The sequence below is a fragment of the Cupressus sempervirens genome, chromosome 3, assembly GCF_028749045.1.
Source record: "Cupressus sempervirens isolate cs-2001-9-10 chromosome 3, ASM2874904v1, whole genome shotgun sequence".
Lineage (NCBI taxonomy): Eukaryota > Viridiplantae > Streptophyta > Pinopsida > Cupressales > Cupressaceae > Cupressus > Cupressus sempervirens.
In genome coordinates this window covers 844067082-844088615 of record NC_143120.1, presented here as the reverse complement: position 1 = coordinate 844088615, position 21534 = coordinate 844067082, and positions in this window count along the sequence as shown.

The window sequence follows — 21534 nt, the reverse complement described above, 5'->3', positions numbered from 1 at the left end:
CATCAGAGAATCAAGAATCTTCTACTCCCAAGTCATTTGTAACCAAGTTACAGGAAGTTAAAATCGAGCCACAGCAAATGGAGTTAAATTCAATGACTACCAAGCAAGTGTCTACTGAGTCTGAAGGACCCGAGCCAACATCTACCAAGAAAATGTCTACCGAGCCAGAACATACAAAACCTAAAGTTGAAATGCAAGAGGATAATAATGAAATTCATTCAAAAGGAAAGGAACCTGTATTAGCTAAGTATGTTAGGAGACATCATTCAACAGATCAGATCATTGGAGATAAATCTGAAATAACCATGACAAGAAATAAGTTGAAAGGCACTTGTTTACTTGCTAATTTTGAACCTAGAAATATCAAAGATGCATTGGGAAATGATAGTTGGATTGAAGCTATGAATGAAGAGATAGAACAAATAGAAAAAAACAAGACATGGACTCTTGTACCTAGACCTAAAGACAAAAATGTGATTGGAACTAAGTGGGTATTCAGAAACAAGTTGGATGAAGATAGTAAGGTATCAAGAAACAAAGCTAGACTAGTATGCAAAGGATATGCTCATGAAGAAGGAATAGACTATGGAGAAACTTTTGCTCCTGTTGCAAGATTGGAAGGAGTCAGAACCTTACTAGCATATGCTGCTCACAAAAGATTCAAAGTTTATCAGATGGATGTCAATTCAGCATTCCTCAATGATATACTAGATGAAGAGGTTTACATTGAACAACCTGAAGGTTTTGTTGATCCAGATAAGAAGAACATGGTCTGCAAATTACACAAGGCATTGTGCGATCTGAAACAAGCCCCTAGAGCATGGTATGAAAGATTGCATAACTATCTTATTCAGATTGGTTTTCAAAGAACTAATGATAACAATAGCTTGTATATAAAGGAACGATCAGATGATAATATTGTTTTAGCAGAGATATTTGTAGATGACACTGTGTTCACAGCAAACTGGAACTAAAAATAGTAAGTGAAGCCATAACAGATGATGACTAGAATAATGCTATGAAAGAAGAAATAGAACAAATTGAGAAGAACAAGACATGGACCTTAGTCTCAAGACCAGCTGACAAGAATGTAATTGGAACCAAGTGGGTGTTTCAAAACAAGTTAGATGAGAATGGTGAAATCACAAGAAACAAGGCAAGACTAGTTTGTAAAGGGTATGTACAAGAAGAAGGACTAGACTATGGAGAAAATTTTTCTCCAGTTGCCAAAATGGAAGGAGTAAGGACCCTACTGGCATATGCTACCTTCAAAAGATTTAAAGCCTATCAAATGGATGTTAAGTCCACATTTTTGAATGGTATACTTGAAGAGGAAGTCTACATAGAGCAACCAAAATGTCTTATTGATGAAAAGAACAAAAATAAGGTATGCAAATTTCATAAGGCTCTATATGGATTGAAGCAAGCCTCTACAGCTTGGTATGAGAGACTTCACAAGTATCTAGTGCAAATATGATTTGAAAGAACTGATGACAATAGCAACATGTACATAAGGTAAAGATATTCTTTTATCTGAAATATTTGTGGATGACATAGTTTTTGGAGGAAAGGAAGTACTTTGCAAAGGTTTTGCTGACAAAATGAAACATGAGTTTGAGATGTCTATGTTTGGAGAAATCAAGTTCTTTGTAGGATTGCAAGTACATCAACTAAAACATGGCATATTCATGACACAATAAAAATACATCAAGGAGATACTCAAAACATTTGGATTGGAAGACTCCAAATCTATAAGCACACCAATGGCAATAGGATATAAGCTATCTAAAAATGATGAATCAGCTGAAGTCAATCAAATAATGTATAGATCCATGATTGAAAAACTATAATATGTTGTACATAGTAGACCAGACATAGCATTAGTAGTTGGAATAGTGGCTAGATTCTTTACTAATCCTAGAGAAAATCATCTCATGGTAGTAAAAAGGATAATGAGGTATCTCAAAGGAAATGATGATTTTGGCCTATATTACACAAAGAATGAGAAGTTTGAGCTCAATGCATACACAGATGCAAATTAGGGAGGCAACATTGATGACAGGAAAAGCACAAGTGGAGGAGCACTATTCTTAGGTAAAAGGCTAGTTACTTGGACTAGCAAGAGACAAACATGCACATCTCAGTCCACTGCAGAAGCAGAATATGTAGTAGCAGCAGTCAATTGCACAAACATTGTGTGGCTCAAACATCTATTGAAAGGAATGAAAGAAGAGGTAACCAAACCTGTGATACTGTATTGTGATCATACAAGTGCTATAAACATATCCAAGAATCCAGTAATGCATTCAAAAACCAATAATATTGCAATCAAGTATCACTATGTCAGAGAATTGGTGGAAGACAAACAAGTAAAGATAGAATACATTCACACAAAGGAACAAACTGCAGATAATGGTTTCTTATGAATATCTTAGAGGCAAATTGGGGGTAATGCCCCTAACTCAAGCAACCTAAAGCAACAAAGAAGCTGGCCTACATCAACAGGAGTAGATCATTAAAATATCAGAAGAATGATGTAGAGGATAACAACAGGAGCATAAATTTGAGATCAGTCACAAGCATGGTGACAGAGGGAGAAAACATAAGATGCAAAACTTATATTTAGCATGTTGAAGATGCTACATCTTTTGCATTTATGTCAAAGAGGGAGATATATGAGAAATTGATCAATAAAAAGTAAGAGGGATATATATATATATATATATATATATATGAGAGATGTATAGGTATGAAAGGAGAGATGACATAAGGAGATTTAGAAGAGATAAGAATCAGCAAGCAGCTATGAAGGATTAGGAATACAAAGTAAGGATGTAGTAGTTCAAAAGGAGAAGCAGAACAAAGGATTCAGTTTGTGTCAGCAAAAGAAGGAATTATATACCAAGCAGAAAATGTATGTAATTTTGGTGGTAACTAAGTTGATCAGCTTAATCATTTGATCAGTTTGGTTTGCCATCAATGCCAAAGAGGGAGATTGTTGGAAATGATTGAAAAGATCATGAATAAAGAATAATGGAACTAGTAAAGAATGTTTCAATCATTGTTTTTTCATTGATGTCAAACTTGCTACTTGCAGGAATGACAATTGCTTAAGTGATCCAAGTACTATCAATTGGTTGATTGACAAGGAGGTGGCAATCAATAAGATAAGGAAGAAGTATAAGGATCAGATAAGCCATTTATGAAATAGTGTATTGATAACATACTATAAGACACAGAGGATGGACACACTGAGGGGTGAACCCACAATAATGGGTTCCACTTTAGTGGGACAAACAAAAATGAAAAAAATTGCAAAATGAGAAATTGAGTTTACCATATGTTCGTGCGAACATATTTCGTATGTTCTTACGAACATATATGATAAATATGTTTGCACAAACATGATTTTCATGTTCGTGTGAACATACATTCACGAAAACATGGTAAACATGTTCACGCAAATGCCATGTTCGCACGAACATGCAAAATCACAAAAAATTTAACCTTTTTTTCATTTTATTTTTTTTGCTCTTTTGACTGCCATAATTGCAGGAGAATGATCTCCTACTATAAAATTAAAAATTTCCAAATGTGGTGCTCGGAGAAAGCTTTTAATTTTAATACATAATTTAATCATTAAGACTTTCAAATATGAGTTTAACTCATTATAGGTTCATTACCGATTGAACATCAATTGACTTTGACACCTTGGGAAAATTAGTAAATTAGGTCAAATTTTTTTTGAAAAATATGAAGGAACTGGCTTATTGAGATAATTTTCTATTCAAAAAAAAAATGTTTTATGATAAATTGACTTCAAATTATCTGTGTCAAACGAAAAATATGTCTGAATTACGGTTCATGTCACTTCAAAACTTCATAAACTATACAATATTCAACCAAAATAAATCAAACCAAATGTATCCTCTAGATATTGATGTTACAAATCTAACGTCGAAAGAATTACTTCATTACCATTTCTAGAAAAAAAAATTATGTGTGTCAAACGGACTATCACTTTTTAAAATATTGAATTTTATTATGTACCACTTTTCAGAGGAGATAAAAAAAATTGACATAAATAAATTTTTTTTTTAGATTAAAAAATATGGTTACAAAGTAGGAACAAAGTAATCAAAATCACTAGTTTATGTCATCTCGAAATTATTTATAGTTTTGGAGATATAGTCACTTGAACATGACATTTGTTGCAAAAATATTGATTTCAGTGTCAAAATTGGTCAAAAAGTGGAACCCATTATTGTGGGATCACCCTGAGACACATCAAAGATGTAAGGATTAACTAAGTTCATTGGAGAGAGCTAAGCTAGCTAATTAGTACCGAAAAGATTCTCAGTTGAAGCCAAGCAAGTTCAACTTACTGTGTGCCGAGTGATCTTCAAGTGCCGAGCAGCTTTCAGGTCCCGAGTGAAGATCGGGTGCCAAGTAACATAGAATTTCTTTAGGTGTCGAGAACCAGTAAATAACAATAGAAGCCGAGTAACACAGAAGGAGCTAAGCATCAATAAACCAATGATGCTAAGTTGCTGCATTATTTTTTAAAGTTAAAGATTTTCCATATTAGCAGCAATAAGGTTGTTGCATCGAATTTTGTGAATTAGTTGGATGATAAGGATGATGAGTAGATGTCACAAAATTTTATGTAAACCATGCAAACCAATTCAAGGTGAATGCTAATGGATTTATCATGAAGAAGAAATTTGAAGGGAAAACAATACCATTTTCTCAAGAGAAAATAAGGATTTGAGCTAGAAATCGAGAACAGAACTTCTTTATAAGGAGTTACAGGTCAGAGATCAAAATAGGGGGAGTTGGTCACAAGTGTGGTTGAAGCCAAGAGAAGGCTAATGTGAAGGAGGACATGGAGAGGATTAAGTACAGAGCATCAAGACTCTAAGTTGATCAAGTGATCATGGAGTGCATTGGCATAACGAATGGAAGAACTCAAGGAGACAAATCTTGAAGGGTGAACAAGCTGTGAGCATTGCAAAGAAGGAAAGCCAAGAAAAGAAAAGAACTGAAGAGTGATCTAAAATTTTAACAGTTAGGGTTGCAATCTATATCAAGTCAAAACCCTTCTAATACTTTATTACCATTATATTATATATTGAAATCCTACATTGCTAGGTTAGCTTAACAGCTAGGTGGATAAGCCTCAGGAAAAGGATAAAGAGATCCCCAGGAGAAGGACAAAGATCCTCAGGAGAAGGATAAAGAGATCCTTATGAGAAGGATAAGAGATCCTTAGGAAGAGGATAGGATATCCTTAGAGAGGGATGAAATATTTTTTTGAGAAGGTGACTGTAAATCCCATGGACTTGGGTGAGCCTAACAGCTCTATATAAATCCTTTAATAGGGTGATATTCCAAATTGGATGTTTTTAAATCCTTTAACAAGGTCACATTTAACAATGTGGTGTAGCCTTTAATAGGGCAAACCATCAAAAGTGGTTGAAATCAATTGTGTAGTTATTGAGTGGGCATCATCCCCACCCCATTTTTACCTTCTTATTCTTGGAGGGTTTCTAGGTCATCAAAATTCTTATTGTTATAGTGTGATGCATGTTTACTTTTCATGAATTTTTAATGTTTAATTGCATGTATGATAAGAAAGAAGAAGGATAGCACTTCTGATTCACTCCTATTTATTTAGAAAGTTTGAATTGGACATCATTGGACCTTGAATAACTAATTCAACCCTCCCCCCCACCTCTCAATTATTCTAAAGAATTCTAATAGAAGTGTTTCCCTTTCTCCATTATTTAATAATAAAGAATACATGGAATATAAATCAAAATCCAATTATTATAGACTAGATGATTATTTGTAAAAGAATGGTTGATAAATGGAATCCTTCTGAGGAGGGATGGGTTGAATACAATGTGGATGGTTTCTCAAAAGGAAATTTGAGCATCTGTACAACTGAGGTCACCACAAATTGGAAAGTTAAGTTATATAGATTTGAACAAAACCTAGGAAGAGAAACTAACAAATATTTATAAGTTTTTACAGAGTGATATGGTACTAATTCTCTTTTAAAACTTTTTGTGGATAAGGTTGTAATTTATGGAGACTCCAAAATGATTATAGATCATCTTAAGAATAGAACAAGATGTCCTTGGTATATCTCTAGGCTAATAGAAAATTTTAAGAGTATGTTTCTCTCCTTCTCCAATATTATAATTCTCTATACCTACATGAATGGAGCTAGGAGACTAATTTTATTGTGAATTAGGTTTTAGGTGAGCACGATAGGAAGTACGTGATATTTGAAATGATCCTTTGAGGGAATAAAGTTTAGGAATTGGTCCATACCTGGGATATTAGTAGGATGTTGATGAGTAGATTGAAAAGGTGTAGGCTCACTCTATTACATTCTTGTATGTTAAATATTTATTCTAGAGATGAGGGGAGAAGGGTTGTTTTGGCTCCCAAAGTGATTCAAAAATTTAAGATAGGACCATGCTACTAATTAAATAGTTAATTAATCTTTGATTGATTGGATTATTTGGCCAAAGGAGTTATTCTTAAATTTATTTTTTAGGATGATTAATTTTTTTCACAAGTAGAAATTATGGCATATGTTCGGCAATGAATATTGAGATATACAGGATCAAGAAGGGCATTTATATTGTTAGAAAGTGGGAACCATTATAAATGAAATTATATTATAGTTTTATTAAATAGGATTACCATAATTATCAAAATAATAATTATAGAGAATTTTTTATTATTGCATGGGTCAAAAATTATCACATGAAGTGACATCATTTAAATTACAATATTTGTCATTTTATATCTAAAGAAGACCTTTTTAAATAAAAGTATCTAGACATATATACCATTAATAAATAATTTGATATATGTATTTTCTTGAATAGGATTTCATTCTACCCCCAACTAACTGTAGGATATTTTTTCCTAAACAAATGATTCTTGCATTTTTTGATGATTTCTATTTTCATGGTTATAGAGTCTACCATTATGAAAAAGATCAATAACCAATATACCTTTTAGAATATTAGAGTGGCGGGGGGCCATTAAAGAAGATGAAAAGTTGTGATTACAAAGAACTTACCCATAATGATGAGTTACATGAAAAATTAAAGAGGATTGACCTAACAAATTTTATTAAAGCCATGACAAGGTTCAATATTATATTTTCATAAAAATTATTTAACTCTTTACAATAGAGACATGTGTTAATCAAGAGTACGACTATTTTGGTCATGCTAGAGCTCATCACTAAAGCCATTTGTCTAAAGTGTAGTGAATGGAAACTTGAAAGGAAGAGAAGGGGAAATTATAAGAAGTTCTTTGAAAAGGTTAAGGATCCCATTCTAATTTCATTAAGTAATGGGCATGAATGGTCCTCTTTTATTTCCACTTACTCTTTGGTTTCTTTATATGTTATGAAGTACTTTACTTTAGGGGGTTGGCTTTATACATACCATGGCTACCATTTGCCCCCACTTAAATCATATTCTCCATGGTAAAAAAATAATTGTGTAATTATTTATGTTCCTCTCCCTTAATAGAAACATTTACAAATGAGATTCCTCTCTACTTCACCAAGGGTTGATTGTGTTATTTACTAGCATATTTTCATCAATTACCCTTCCATTGGTAGATTCCTTACTTGGCCACATGTTTTCCCCAATAATTCCATGGAAATTGAGTTTCTTACTCACATAACCCCTTTTTCAAATATCTAAGAAGATCACTATAGATAACCCCTTGTGCTTAGTGTCTTTCTATGAATCCATTTTTAATACCAGTCTTCCCAAAAAAAACTCCCCTATAAAGAATTTGTCTCCTTCTAAATTGTGAAAAACTAACTAGGTGGAGAAGAGATCATCCATAGATGTGAATAAGGAGGTTTCTAGGGAGGATATTGATTTGAAGAATCATGGGTCTTATAAGATAAGGAAAAAAATAGAAAGTAAGAAGAATAATGTGGAGGAGGACATGTTACCATGAAACACAAACAATATGAGCCAAATGAGATTGGAGAATGTGATATTTGAATGATGAGTATTATGAAAAGAAAGTATGAGTACAAGTTGACACTAAGGAGGAAATGTTCGTTGAGCTCATTGTTAACTAAGAAAAAGTGGAAGAGATGGTGAACAATACCAACAATTCACTTAGTTTATAGGAAGGATGCAAAAAGAAGAGTAATTCTAATGCTCAAAATAAGAATAACATCAATGGGGATTCCCTTATGAGCTATATATGTGCCCTTTAGAATATAGTGAAGTACTCTAAAAAATTATATTCCTAACAATTTTTCTACTAACCAATTGAATATAGATTTCAATTCTTTGTGTACAATTATGGAGAATATATTTTGAAGGCTCTGTTTGGAATTGTCATGGGAAAAAGAAAGCTCGAGAATAATAATCAGAAGAAGAAATAGAATGGAAGTGGTGAGCATAAGGTGTCTAAGGATTGGACAAAAGAGATTAAATTCCTCACTAAGTATGGGGAGGATATTGTTAATGATAAATGAGTTTCTCACTTTATGTGATTTATAGTGATATTTTTTTATTTGTTTTCTTATCTAAGGATACACTCTTCATGGGTTTTATGAATTTCTATAATTTTTACTTCTAGAACTTTTTCCTCTTCTCCTTGGTGGAAGATGTCACTTAGTAATATTGTTAGACCTCTTGTTAATAGGGGTGACAATAGAAGTATGGTTAGATTAGTTCTTTGAGTTGTAATCGTTTGAAGTTGTACTCTCTAATTTCTATTAGTATTTTTTTTTTTTTTTTTCATTTGTATTGATGGCCCTCTTCCTACCCTCTATCAATTTAGGGTCATTTAAATAAATTTTCTTTCCTTTCAATCAAATAGCTCAAAGGTTGCAATTTTAGAAAAGAATATTACACTATTTCAGGTCTCATCATTCTTGAAAAATTAACTCCAAGTGTGTGAATCTTAAACTCACAATAGGGTATAAATAACTACAATTAAAGTATCTTGTAATTTGGGAATGGAATATATTAAATTTTGAGTTAAATAATTTTCATTTGAAGTGTTAAAAGAAATTATTTCATTCAATATATATGGGACACATGGTGAACATTAGGGGCTTTGTTTGATCCCATTTCATTTAAAAACATGCATTCAACACAATTTGACATTTTCAAGATCTCCCTTAAAATTATACTCCACATGATCTCTAGTTAGATTTAATTATGTTTCATTAACCTTGAGCATTTTGAGATATATCTAGTAAGAGAAATCTCATTTTTCTATATTGTTGCTTTTATATTTCTTGATGGAAATAATGGAAATAAAAGAAATGTCAAGGTGCATAAGTTGCAACTCTTAATCCACATAATCTCCAATTAGATTTAATTATTCTTAATGTGGCTTGAGAATTTTGACAAATATGTAGTAAGCACAATCTTGTTTTTCTATTTCCTTTTCTTTTAGATTTCTCATTGGAGAGAATAGAAACAAAAGAAATTATGTGGTTCTCAAGTTGCATGTGGTAGTGAAAATAATGTTCAAAGTATTGAGTAATGGTCATCTTTAAACATCGTGCATTAGAGAAAAATGAAGTTTGAATAAAATAAGTCAATTTTGGTTATTTAATACTTTTAACTTTAGAGTCAATCTGTAATGTATGCTTAAGTCATCTATTATGTAATGACTCCTCATTTTTTATCTTCTAAACCTAGTAGATTTGAATATTTAGGAGAGTATTTCGAACCAATCATGTGTTGAGCATGCTTCAACTAATTCACTCATACAAAAAATAATTTCTTTTATCTTTTGGATTCTTTTAGTTATGCTAAAAAATTCATGAGTTTATTATGTTCAATTGTATAAGGGTTTAAAATATTATCAATGGGCAGATTTAGTAAATAGTATGGTGTATGAAGAAAATTAAATTAAATTAACCTAGTAGGTGTATTTACAAGTACAATCTAAAAAATTGCAAAGAAATTATTGATTTGGAATCATAAGTGGGAGCCACATAGGATGAACTCTAAAGAGTGAGGTAGGTTAGGGGTGAGATGGAATTAGAATTTTCTATCAGCTTTCACTTTTCTTTACTGAATTTGAGTATCTCTCTACTATGTTCGTCACATATGTTCTTTTCATTCAATGGTTAAACTAAACAAAGCTTAAAGAGAAACCTATATAAAAGTATATAATTAGTAAATATATCAAGGAGTCAAAAATAAAAAATAATGGGCAAGCAAGAAAACAAGAGAGAGACTAGGGTTTTCAAAGGTGGTGGTGATTTATAGGAAGAAATTGAAGAGGCTGAAGATCTAGATGGGTCTTGTTGGTATTTTATTTGCAATGATGAATGTCTTTGGAGCAGTAGATGGGGGGTTTGGTGCCCTACTATATTTCCTTTCTCAAGCTCATTCTATGTGGGGGATGGTGGCCCCTATTTTTATTATTGATCCTATGGCAAGACATATTGTTAATTAGTGACAAAACACTTAAGTCATCCAGGAAGGTTGGTTAATATAGAAATTAGGCTTTCCTTAAAGTCAACATGATTCAGTGTCACCCAAGTAGACTAAGAATATCATGTATTAACTATGCACTATCTTATACACATCACAGTGTAAACTGATTTGTCAGTATGAACCAAGCAAACAGTGTTCCTTGAGTTCTCAATGTGAATCAAAATCACACTATTCACTAAGTTCACTATATGAACTGAGCATCCAATGTTACCCAAGTGCCAAACTGTCACCCAAGTTCACTAAATTTCCCAAGCATCAGGATAATACATAAGTACATAGTGTGATCTGAGTATCAACATTCAACTAACCTAAGGGCTTAATGAGATTATTGTAAAGGAACCTCTTATTTGAGTCAAATTTGGATGAAATTGTAACTTTAGATGGTTATATAAGAAAGGTAAATTGCTTTGTCTAAATGTGTGAATAAGCATGAGAAGTGAAAAATATGAATGAAAAGGATATAAGCAAATGAAACAAGTGAATATGGAAAGAAAGAAGAAGATGGAGCAAATTAAGTAAATAGGCTACATAGCAGCATTAAGGGAAAAGAAGTGGCATATCTATCATAGTTAGGTGAGTACAATATTCAAAGGATCTAGATCAGCAAAATCAAGTTGGAAACAATGATCATCCTATTGATTGCTTCCTAATAGTTGTATCAAGAAAATCATTTAACAAGATGGACCTAATAGTCCTCTGCAAGATATCTTAACAAAATTTACATACTTCATTGTATAATAAATCATTTCACAAGGTGGACCTAAAAGTCCTTCATATTCCTAACAAAGTAGATCACTAGAAGTGATCAATTGTTAGCCCTAACAGGCCAACTTTATTACTATAGTAGTGAATCATTATGGGTGTCATCCCCACCCTAGGTTTACCTTCTCCTTGGAGGGTTTATGGGTTACCAATATTTTTTCAAAGTTTTGTGGTGTTAATTTCTTTATTGATTTATGTTCATGCACAACAGAAAATTAGAAAATCTAATAAAGTAAAGAAGAAATAATCAAAGTGAAAATTTGTAAGTGGTTTCTAACTCACACCACCCCCACTCTCAATCACCTGTATATCATTACATTTCTAATAATTGGTATTAGAGAAATTTCTCCTATCATAGGCTTAATAGCTTGAGATTAAAGATCTGAGGAAATGGATAAGTTAGAGAAATCTATTGATAATGGAAAACTTGATCTACATATAGCTATGGAATAAGTCAAGAAACTCTAGGAGAAACTCACTTACTCTCTACAAAGAAGAAAAGAATTGGCTATACAAATAAATGAAAATATATAAATAAAACAAAGAATAGAACACCATCTTAGATAAAGAAGTTTAGAAGAAGAAGATACTACCATAGAAGACCTAGTAGGAAGAAATTCCACTCTACAAGAAGAAGTAAGAAAATTGAAAAGAGACCATGAAATTCACTGGGTCAGGTTATGTGAAGTAGTGGAACAAAAGAGAAAAGTAGTGAATGATAAAGAAATGGTAGACGAAGATAAAATATTACTTGCAACAAGATTAGAAGAAAAGACCAATAAAATCCAATAGCTATCATATCATCAAGTTGACATAAAAAAATCAACTAGATGATACAAATCATGAAATCACCAATCTAAGAATAGAGAATGAAAAACTTCAAAAGGGAACTAAGATCGAGAAAGGAAATCAATGAAAAAGGTTGAGGTCACAAGAAATTTTTAATCAATTGTATGAACAAACTTTGAATAGACCTAAAGGCACTATTGGCTTAGGGTATACTAATTAAGGAGAATCATCAAAGAAAGGAGCACAAAAGAATAAAATGCCTACATGTAACAATTATGGAAAAATAGCTCATACATCAAGCATTTTCTAGAGGAAGACTATGTAACCCAAGTTCAATGGTCATTTTTATAATTGTAAAAAATATGGTCACAGAGAAAATGAATGTAGAACCAAATCAAATTTTGGAGGAAATTGTTTTACATATCACAAGTATGGTCACAAATTTTCTGAGTATAGATCAAATCAATGTAATCCAAATAATTAGCACAGTGGAACCAGACAGAGACCATTTGTTGGTTGGTAATACAACACATGGGGAAAAAGCCATCTATATGGAGAATATGACCACATTGGAGTGAATTGTATAAGGACTCACTTTAGGAAAAGGCATACTAATGTGATATGTTATATATGCAAAAAGATAGGTCATTTGGAAATATAACTGTATGAATCAAGCTATAGGAAATTTAGGTGAAGAAAATAAAGGGAAAATAAAGATTGAAGAGATAAAAACCTAGATTACTCAAACATGGGTAAGAAAATTAGAGTAAAATACAAGGAAAGAAAATGAAATTATTATCATCAAAACCAAGTAGTTGGGTGAAACATCCACATCTAGCTAAGAATTCAAGGAGATGGATGGAACTAAGAATTCAAGGAAGATCCTACATTAGTTCCAAATAAGAAAGAAAGAATAGTACAAACCTACATATTCCAATGCACAATGTCAAGCAAGGGAACTTTTTTTCAACCAAGTTAAAATTTAGTTGTAACCAAGTTGCCAATAATCAATGAGCTAAACCAAGATTGAAACCAATTCTAACTGAGCTTCATGATGAAAAGTTTATATCAAGATTAAGATCAAAGACCTCACCTAGTCCCACCTACCAAGTATAGAGTATTTATTAGGCCCTAAAAGTTGAAATTTTTATAAAAGATGAAATTGAAATTTTATTCTTTCACCTTGAATTAAGAGATCAGTTTGAGCAGAGAAATTTTTGAGCCCCAAGCAATTAAGAGAAGGTTGAAAAGAAAATTTGTAGTAGCACAGTTTGAGAAAGTTATCAAATAGTATAATTCTTCATTCATCAAGATAAATGGCAACTAGCTCTAGTGTGAAGGTGAAGAAAGGTTCTAAGATGTTGGTGAAGAATATGGTTTGCAAGGTTTAAAGTTCAAGATTAATCCTACAATTGATGAGTGGAAGGACCCCATGGGATCTCACTTGATCATCCCTCCAAAGGTATTGTTGTGTTGTTTAATAGTTTAATCTCCTATTAGATTTTATAATCTTGACTCTTTGATATCCAATGCTTGGAGAGACAAAAGGGTGTTTACCAAAAAATGGATCAGTGTATATACTTTATCACTACCCTCTGAATTGACTAGGTATAACTCCCTATGATTTGAAATGATATGCAATGAATATGTTTTTATAAGATTAGAAGTCTTGAAATTATAAGCTTTTAACCTGACAGTAGTAAAGGATAACCAAATTGTTTGGAGGCACAAACAATTCAGGAAAAGTAGATTTGGACAACCTATCACATCCAATGGAATGATCGTAATAGACTATCTTGAGATTCTTGGCTCTTATTTCAATTCTAAATATAGTGTTAATCATCTAAATGAAAAGAAGAAATGCACATGAGGGCAAATAGAATTTCTTTGAATACCAGACTTGAATGAAATGGAATTCAGCTAGTTACTAATATATTCATATGCATCTATCCTTCAATTCCAAATGAAACTATCTAACATAATATGAAATGAACAAGAGAGGAAGTAGAATCATATATGAAGGAAGTAAATGGAATTTCCTCTACTAAAAATATTAAAATGAAATACAATCCACTTGATTATCATAGGAACATTTATAATTATCCTTCAACTCTTAATGTAGAACTAACCTATGCATGGGTAACAAAACATGACAAGAAAATAGGGTAAATGGAATTATAGACCAATTCACCATCAAGTATTTTGACCTTTGTATTATCAAATGAGGTTATATTTATAATTTTCTATTATCCTTTCTTAATTCTAGTAGAGCAGCAGTCGCATAATAGAAAAGAGAATAAGAATAAAATATAAAATTATCCAAATATGAGCACATGGTATTTCTTTTACTAATGATTTTGAATCAGTGATATTCTTGGAAACATTTCATGACCTTTTAGTTCCCTACAATCTTAGAAAATTCAATAAAAATCATGTATTCTTCATCTCCTATTGTTTCATGCCAAACCCATGCATTTCATATTCCAACGGTCACCGTATTTTCAAATTCTAATCGTCGATCTTAAATCAATGATTGCGATTAGAATGTTATGACTTTCTTTTCTAATAATCTATGTGGGTCCCTCTTTGTACACATGTCTCTCTGCCTTGATGTTGCTATGAATATTTTCCTTGAAACTTTTTATAGCGAGATGGCGACAGACGTAGATCTTCTTTAATCTGATGGTGGTAATAAAATGATGTTAAGTTCTTTTTATTTTACAATACAAGTCCCTCTTTCCAACTAGGCACATCATGGCAGATAGATGGAAGCACTTTATTGCTTGTAGAATTTGACATTAAACTATTTTTTCTTTGTGGTATTGTGTTGAATATATTTGGCCCACCAAGACACATGTCTTCACGTCACTTTGTCATATGAATTAAAAAGCAGGCATCTTTATAAAAACATAAGAACCTCCATAGATCTTCTTTGATCTGATAGTCAACGAGATGCATCATTAGATAGTTTATAATTCCATCTTAAAATATTATCAATCGATCTGATCTTCATTTGACAGTCATGAATTGACTATTCAAATTGATGATGTGGATGATCAGACTTGTTTTGATTCATCAATTTGATTTCAACTTTGGTCTTCACCACCTTTGACCACATTCCTCACCATTTCTACATTTTTCGTTGCTCACTTTATATCTAATTCAATTGATCTTGTATGTATCTTATTCTCATGATCTACATATTGTCTTTAAGCCTTAGTCCTTGATATTTTCTATCATCTTTTTCTCTGAATGTGCCTATGATCTCTCCATTCTACATGTATTATGCTTGTAATGGAACACTTGATGACTCTATTACATTATTCTTGTATTCCCACCTAGGCAACTCAGAGATAAAGATGAGAGAGGAAACCCTAATGGAAACCTAGACCAAACACAAACATGAAATATTGGCACAACCCTAATCCTATAATCTTGAAAAATACAGGGGACTGAAATCATGGCAACATGTTGATCCATGATATTAGGTCATTTTATCATTGCATGATTCAAGAATTAGGTTCTTTCAAGATAAATGAGGCAAATAATGCATTGTATGAGAATAGAGTGTTGAAGCCTGAGCATAGACATTTGGAAGTCAAAGGTTTGACTCATGCATTGTACATGCTGAGGAATTTTCAAGTAATGTGGATCAAATATGTTTCAAGTAGGGTTCATGATATGTCTTTTTGGCTTGAGAAACTAGTGAAGATCACAAAGAAGATGATCCATCGAGTCAAAAGTTACCCAATGTTGGATAGACCTAAAATTACCAAAACCCTAGCTTGAGGTGAGCTTGTAAAGAAAACCCCGACAGAGTGGGATGACAAGGGTATGAAGTTGAACAATGTCACAACAATGGAAATCCAGTTTGCAATCCATGTAATTTTACACGTTATCTACAACTTGAGAAAACCTAACAACATACCCTATGAGGCATTTGACCTAACTTACAAGGTTGTGAAGAAAAATCAATCTTTCAACCTAGTCGAGTTCAATTGAGCCAACTAGGCAAGAACATGGTGAGCATTCAAGCATCAAATAATAATGTATGTAAGTTTGGTTCTCTTCTAATATTTTTATTTTTCTATGTGTAAAATTATTTCCATTCTAACAAAATTGTAGTTTGGAGAAAGGATAGACATGTTATATACCAAATCAATGATTTAGGAGAAATTTTTGATGGAATTATGGATGCATAGTTTGAGAATTTCAAGAAAAAGATGAAGAACATGTAAAGGTTTCCTCAATAGTTGGTTGAGCAATATGAGCAAGATATTTTATTCCTAGTTGACTATGATAACACTCACATTCAAGTAGTCATGCCTAGGATAGTATGGGTAAAACCTTTGGGTTATGAAGTGAACATTGACAAAACTAAGGATATCATTGAGGCTCTACTGAATGAGCCAATTGACCCTAAAGCTACATATTTTGGCACCTTTGAGGAGGCTAAAACTAGAATATCTCTAGAAATAGAGATTCCTCAAATTTTTAAGAGAGGAAGGAAAAGAATGGAAAAAATTCAAAATAAAATTGACAAGAAAGATGAACCTCTTATGTTCACTGAGGAAAAAAGAGAAGATTAAGGAAAAAATGAGGAAGATCAGGAAGAACAAGAGGAAGAAGAACCTCTAAAGAAGAAGGAGAAAGTAGTCAAGTATGCACCAAAGAAAGCTACACCTAAAAAGGTAGCTACCCTTGTGATCACCACTACAAGAAAGTCAAGGAGTAAATTATAAGTTTAGAAGGATGATGAAGAGGAATAAAATACACATATCATCCAATTGAAGAAGCCCCCACTATTTTTTGAGCAATAGTTGAAGAGATTGAAATAAGGAAGTGGCATGGTTGGGTTCAAATATATAAAATATGAATCTAGGAGCAAGGAGGAGTAGTAGTAGATAGAGAATGCTTTGGTTGTTAAGATGGCAAGATAGAAGTATGATCCTAATGAGATGAAAATCCAAGCTACAGAAGTATTACTAAAGGAAGTGACACAAAGATGGACAATAGTTGTGAAAATAGAGAAGGGCATTAGAGAGAAACATTGAAATGTGTCATGCCACACTTTACTAATGAAGAAATTAATGAGGCCATGACAAGCATGAAAATAGGAAAACTTTTAGATTCAAATATTTTCAAAATCTATGTAATAATGTAGAAGAGGTTGTTTAGTCCACAACAAATTTGTGGAAGACCATTTTTAGGAAGAAAATAAGGTAGATAAAGATGAAACACCAAATTTACAAACCATTGAAGAATAATATTCAAAGATGATGGCAACTATAGTAATAGCCTCTATATCTACTTCTCTGAGAAAAGTCATTCTTCCATCAAATTTAGAGAAGACAGAGAGTAAAGAGAAGGAGAAAGAAAGTCCTACATCCACTCAAGTAGCAACCAAGTAGAAAACTCTGACTACCTCTGGGCCAAGCACATCCGAGAAAAAAATCATACAAGGATGAGGACATAGTTGAAAAATTAAGCAAATAAGAAAGAAAGAGTCAATCGAGTGGAGAAAAGAAGAAGGACAGAGAAAAAGGAAAAGAAATTATACTTTCTCTAAGTGTAAGGCAAAGGAAAAATAAATTTTTTAATAAATGATTGATCTTGATACAAATATTGTGATTCCATGTTGGGATCAAATCTAATCTCTCTTTTGAATAGATGGCAATCTTGAGCAAACTATGGAGAAAAATGGCTCAGTAGAGGAAACTTAAGGCAGAAAGGGATAGAAGAAAGGTTACGGATGTCATCAAGGGCATTATTTGGGTGTAATGCAAGTTGGGGTAAATGATAAAGCCCCTATCATTGAGAAATTAATTGATATTGTACATAAATTTAATAAATATTTAAATGGTCAAGAAAAACTTTTGCAAAGGGAAGAAAGAAAATTTGAGAATAAAGTTTTGGATAATATAGCCAAAAATATTGTCATGGATCAAGTGGAATTGTCCACTCTTATTGATACATGAAGGAGTTGTAAATAATGTTGTCTCTTTATTTATAAAATTGTGTGATACTTCAAATTTAACCAAATAAATAAAGGACAAACTAACCAAGATTGATTAAGACTTGAAAAATAATGCTAGTCAATTAGCACTTGACCCGAGTTCCATCTCTAATCATTTTGTGAAGGTCATATTTTTGACAAATTCATAGGCTAAACTAATAAGGGAGGAAGAAAAAATTAGAGAAATGGTAATAAATATTCAAAGTATGATATTTCCTCTTCCTCGCATGGATGTGATGCAAAAACAACTTGTACATATAAACACACTAGTTCATGATACAAATTTCTGAGTTGTTGATCTCACACTAGAGTTATCATGTGAAATTCAAATTGAACTAAACATTTTGAAGGTATTGAACAAAAATTGGGACAAAACTATAACTTTAATTTTTAAAGTGCATCATGATTTTCTCAATCATTTTTTTATAGGCTTGTAGAGATATGTTTATGGAATTTGTAACAAAGACAAGGGGGGATATGTAGAGAAAATGTATAAGGAGAAAACATATATGTAGAGGTATATATACAAGGGAAAGATATATGTATATAAGTCAAATGTATAGATGAACAAAAACATATTTTTAAAAAACCAAAAATAATTCAGTTGTGACCAAGCCACAATTTGTAGTTCAAACTGAGTTGCAAATCCAAGCATATGGAGAGGGGGAGTTTATCAGAAATTTTTTTTTTAAGAGTTTTTGGATTGTTGGTAGATCTACAATGTGATGAGTGTTTTTATCACTAATGCCAAAGGGGGAGATTGTTGACCCTATGCAAAGACATATTGTCAATTAGTGACAAAACACTTAAGTCATCTAGGAAGGTCGGTTAATACCACAATTGAGTTTTCCTTTAAGTTAGCATGATTCATTATACTCCAACTAGACTAAGAATACCCTATATTAATTGTACATTGTCCCAATATAAACTAAGTTGTCAGTATAAATTGAGATAGTCATGCTTATCGAATTCTCAGTGTGAACCAAGCTCATAGTATTCATAGAGATCCCTATATGAACCGAGCATCTAGTTTAAGAAAGGCATCTAGTGTTATCTGAATGCTAGAGTACCACCTGAGCTCACTAAATTTCTTGAGCATTAGGATAACACATAAGTGCACAATGTGACCTAAGTATCATCATTTAGCCAACTTGAAGGTGTAATTTGATTATTGTAAAGGCACCTCTTGTTTGAGCCAACTTTAAATGAAATTATAGTTAGATGGTTATATAAGAAAGGTAAATTTCTTTGTCTAAATGTGTGAATAAGCATGAGAAGTGAAAAACATTAATGAAAAGGATATAAGCAAGTGAAGCAAGCAAATATGGAAAGAAAGAAGAAGATAGAGAAAATTAATTAAATAGGCTATAGAGTAGTATAAAGGGCAGAGCAAAGACATATCTATCACAGTTAGGTGATTACAATCTTCAAAGGATCCACATCAAAAAAATCAAGTTGTAAACAAGGATCATCCTACTAATTGCTTCCTAATAATTGCATCTAGTAAATCCTTTAACAAGGTGGACCTAACAATCCTTTGCAAGATCTCTTAACAGAGTACATACTTCATTGTACTATAAAATCCTTTCAAAAAGTGGACCTAACAGTCCTTCGTACTCCTAAAAGATTAGATCACTAGAAGTGATCAATTGTAAGCCCTAACTGGCCAACTTTATTACTATAGTAGTGAAGCATTGTGGGTGTCATGGCCACCTCAGTTTTTTCTTCTCCTTGGAGAGCTTTTGGGTTACCAAATATTTTGTCAAATTTTTATGTTGTTGATTTCTTTACTGCTTTATGTTCATGCATGAGAGAAGATTAGACAATCTAATAAAGTAGAGAAAAAATATTCAAAGTAAAAAGGTTTAAGTGGTTCTTGATTCACCTACTTCCCCCCCCCCCGCCCCACCCTCAGTCACCTGTGTGTTGTAATTTTTCCAACATCTACTTCTTATGCAACAGTGGTATACTTTGTAGAGGAGATTTACCCTCTAGTTTGTTTTTTTTTTGGTGATTTTTTTTACCTTTAATAGTTTATTCTCTGCTTCTTCAGGGGTTTCAATGTCTAGTGCATTTTATGTGTCTAATGCATCTATTGGTGGGCCTTTTCCCTTGGCTTGTTGTGGGCATATCTTAATGGCAGGAGTGTTACTCTATCGTTGTAGTTTTGGGATTGGCTAGCCCTCTTTGAGGGAGAAGGGTTCCTTTCTATAGGTGATAACTATTGTCTTTTTTGGTATGGCTCTTTCCATGTGTTGTTGAGTGTTGAGGTGGACTAATATCCTTTTGCTAGAGGTTTGTGTGATGCCCTGTGGTCTTCTTCTTTTTGTTGGATTGAAACCTTGGCTGGGCTTTTTTCTAAGAGATTTAGACATTACCCTTTGTGAGTTCTTCATGTCTTTCTCTTACCTTGCAAGGATGTACTTTTTTAGATTTTGGGGGTTTTGCCTTTGGTTGTGTGTGGTTGTTCATGGTGATGTTGTGTCCCTCTTGAAAATTACTCTAGTGGCACCATGAAGACATTTAGTGGCTTCTTTTCTACCCTTCCAATCTGTTATCTTGTCAAGGTGAAGCTCTTCCATCTCAAGAATGGTATATTTCCTTTTTTGTTGACAACATGTTGGTAGTTGTTTCTCTAGTGGTGTTCTAGTTGGAAATCTAAAGCGAGTTTTTTTGGGGGTGAATGTTGGCCAAGGAAGTTCTATGGGGATGAAGAAATTTTTAGGTGTTGGTGTTTTTGCATGAGGGAGATTTTGTTTCTCCACTCCCTTTATTAGAAGTCAGTGGTGACCCCTTTTAGGGAAAGTGTTTTGAGGTCTATCGAGTTTTTTTTTCTCATAAACCTAGTTTGGTTTCTTCTATCTATGATGTTTTGTTTAGAGGTTGGTTTCTCTTTTTCGATTGGTCTTCTTTTGGGTTGTTATTGAATGACAATAGGTTTTTTCTTTTTTACCTTTGTTATTTTTGTTTGCTCTATAGTATAGTGAGACATGCTATTAATTTTAAAGGGCACTTGTTGTTTTGTTATTGTTTTTGGTTGGGAAGTCATGGTGGTTTTGATAGGCTCGGTAGGTTAAGGGTTCTTAGGAAAATGCTTGAAGGTGTGGGATCTTTTTGATTGACCTTCAAGCTTTTGGGTTCCTTTCAAATCCCTCGGGCTTGGCTTTGGGACCTTGTTTCCTTAGCTTAGCTTTCATTCATTGTTCTTTTATAAGGAGTTTTCTATTGTAACAATTTTTCAAGGGCATGTCAATCCCTACCTTATTAATAAAAAACAAGAAGACACTTAGTTTTCTTTACTCTATTTCTATATTGTCTTAAATATATGGCTAGATAAAAACGTGTATGCTTAAGGTAAAGTTGTATATAGATTTAAATTTCAATTAATTTTGTTATACAATATTTGTTTTAAAAATATTTTTGAAAATATACTAATAATTACAA